The sequence below is a fragment of the Lolium rigidum genome, chromosome 3 (genome assembly GCF_022539505.1).
Source record: "Lolium rigidum isolate FL_2022 chromosome 3, APGP_CSIRO_Lrig_0.1, whole genome shotgun sequence".
In the NCBI taxonomy this organism is placed as follows: Eukaryota; Viridiplantae; Streptophyta; class Magnoliopsida; order Poales; family Poaceae; genus Lolium; species Lolium rigidum.
In genome coordinates this window covers 111,022,285-111,025,771 of record NC_061510.1, presented here as the reverse complement: position 1 = coordinate 111,025,771, position 3,487 = coordinate 111,022,285, and positions in this window count along the sequence as shown.

Sequence of the window (3,487 nt, the reverse complement as noted above, 5' to 3'; positions counted from 1 at the left end):
AAGTTTTCATGAAGTAGAGGAATCTTCCGCACACAACTATGCCTAAGAACCATATACATCATCATGTATGTTTTCACTAGGCAAGTTGCCCGTTCAACTCTTGGCCTATGAACGGTATTTCGGTCATTCTCTATAGAAGAGATTTGCAAGCGCCGAACGATTCAACTAATATGACCTAAAAGGCGGTTCCACTAATAAGTGGAATTCACATCATTTGCCTTATGGCATTTTAGCGTCAGTGTTATGCATGTGTGTTTCACCATAAAGACTTATAATAACTTCTCCATCGTACATGGAATACTATCATAATTTGAACAACGCATTGTTTTCATTTGACCATAAAAAAATAACAATTATAAGGTTCTTTATTATAAATCTGAAGGGCTAGGTAGAATGCCAACAATGAACATAATAACTCTTTATTTTTGTTCCAGACGTGCATTATCACCACATTCCTTGCCAGTCACATAGGCCATAATATTCTTGGGTTTTCTATTCTCGTGCCCTCAGGTCCTTAGTTGTACTCAGTTTTCCCCAGCTCCTTAGTTTTTCCTCAGTTTTCCCCAAGCCCTTGTTTGAAACCCGCAGAAGGAGCTCAGACGGCATGATTCCCGTTTAGTTGACCGTTCCATGCTGACGTGTGGGGCCGCGTCATGTGGGACCGCGTCGCGTGGGGCTGGTAGAAAGGGATAGCGTGGGAAAGGACGAGACAACGTTTGGTTGCACGTGAGCAGGAGTTGGGTTCTGTCTCTCTCGGCCAAAATTAGCATTTTTAAGAGTACCTTTTCCCCCTCTTTCTCTCTGTCTTTTTTCACCTAATTAGTATCAAACCTAGAGAAGCTTGCATTTCTGTCTTTCTTCAATTATTTGTGCCTTTTGGCCCTCATTGTTTGCCCAATATGGCAGCAAATCTAGCACTCTCTCTGGTCCATATGTATGTAGTTAAATCTATAAGAAAATCTCCAGGGTAATGTACGATAAATTAACACAGTCATATAGTAGAATATGGATAGATAATAGGGATCCCTCCCTAGATAATAAGCTGCATACAGCAGCCAACATAGTAACAGGTTCGAGGTTCTTCACAGCATCATCATACTAACAACATAACAATAAGGGATCCCTAGTTAACAACAAAATGGAGGAGGCAGCAGCAGCACACGTCCAGGACTCCGCCTACCCCATCTGGCTCTGCCTCCACTTGTTGCTCCGCTTGGGCACCTTGGGCTTGAGCGGAGGCGTGCGCCCGGCGGCGATCTCCACCCGCTGGAAGCCGCAGAGGTGCATGCCGAGCGCCTTGTGCTTGGCGCGGAAGGAGTAGGGGTTCACTGTAGTGCCGACCTTGGGGAAGGTGTTGCCGATGTTCTCGGCATGCGTGAGGAGGCAGTTGAAGTCGGTACCGCCGAGTCTCCTAGTGCAGAAGGGGCACCTGTAGACACCCTTGGCAAAGTACGAGACGTACTGGCCGACCTGCAGCCTGCGCAGCACCTGCCGAGTCTTGGTGTCATGGTGCTCGTCGTCGGTGCCGACGTCGCTGCCAGACAGCTGATCCATATCAAACGGAAACTATGAGTGAATGAGTTGCAGCGATGACTAACGACCATGATAACAAAGTTAGGAAAAACAGAGGCAGCCTCAGTTAGAGTGGACACTATTATATATCTACAGGGAAGGGGTTAGCGAACAAAAGCTCGTGCACAACAGATTTGTACACAGCAATGGTTCGCTGAACCCTCCCTGTAAAGATTTGTGCCCAACGATTCATCTTAGGCAAAGAAACAGATTCCAGATCTAAACTTGAACACATTCCAGATTATTTTCAAAATTAAATGGTTGATATCTTTTGATTCGTGCATAAAATAACTGATTGAGATCCCATGATTACTTGCATAAATTAACCGATTGAGATCCCATTATTAGTTGCATAAATTAACCGAACGGCCGAACCCCAAATCTTAAACGAAACCAAGAAGGGATCAAAACAAAATGGAATAAAATCAGTGCAAATATTAACTCAATACTCATCCATCTACAGATCCATCTACACCAGCAAAAATAGGGTTCAAAAAGGAATGAGGAACAAAAAAGGGAGCAAACCGTAGTTACCTCGTTCCATGGGTCGTCCATGAAGGTGTCGTAGGGGTTCGGGGGCGCCTCGTACGGCACCTCCTCATAGGGGTCCCATCCCGTCGGGATCTGACTGCCACCAGCGGCAGCCTCCGATGCACCGGTGGCGACGGCCGTTGAGGGGACGGCGTCGAAGAGGGAGGCGTCGCGCTTGGAGCCGACGGCGTCGTGGACGATGTGATTGGCATTCTCCTTGTCCATATCGCCGGCAGAGGAGAGGGAGAGGGAGAGGGTTTTTTGCTTTGGAGAAGATGATGGGACGTGAGAGAGGCGGCGTTGCATGAGCGAGTGAGAGTGACAGAGATAGTGCGAGGAGGCGTCTATAAAGGCGAGGGGCGTGGTTAATGCGACCCGCGTCCTACGCGTCCACCGTTGCACGTCTGCACGTCTTGGACTTCTGCAACGTGACACGCGTCCACGATTGCACGTCTTCGACTTCTGCACCGCGACCCGCGTCTACACGTCAACAATTGCACGTCTTCCATTTCTTCACCACAACATGCGTCCTCGAGCCTAACCCTGAAAATTTAGATATACTCAGGTATACCCTCGAGTCTTATACTAGCATTTTTTGTGTGCTCAGTTTTCCCCTTGAGTGCTATTACTGGCTAGTGAAATATACTTAGTTTTACCCTCAAGTGGCTAGTCAACAGAAAGTCAACAAATGGGATTAACTAGTTAAATGAGTCATTTAATGTGCAAAAAATTCCAAAAAAAGAGTGGCACTTACTCATGGAGTCTTTACCACAAATTGCCACTTCTCAAATCATAGATAAGTCATAGATAAATCAAGTTTTACCACAAATTGCCACTTCTCAAATCACCTAGTAGCTATGAAGGTGCATGGTTTTCCACAATAAGCCCTTCCCAAAACAACTTTCCCCAAAACATATTTTGTCTAAATGACTCCACAATTCTCACACTAATGTATATTTGTATTGAAAAGAGTTTGAGGTAGGCCAAGATGGGTTTCATTGTACAAAACACGTATTTTCCATTTTTTAATTCTCATATTTGAATCCCTTAGTCTGTTTACTAATCAGGTGCCATTGGTTTCTTGATACCACTCAGTTTTGCCCTCTCCCTTCACAAATTCTTACAGACGTGCAACATTGCCCTGATTGGTCTATCCCATTGATACGTCCAAAACGTATCTACTTTCCCGAACACTTTTTCTATTGTTTGGCCTCTAATTTGTGTACTTTGGATACAACTAACACGGATTAACGCTGTTTTCAGCAGAATTTCCCTGGTTTCTTATTTTTGTGCAGAAACTCAACTTTCAGGAAAACCCCGGAGATAATTGCAATGGGCCTATTTTCACAGAAGATTGACGGAGCCAGAAGACGAGACGGAGGGG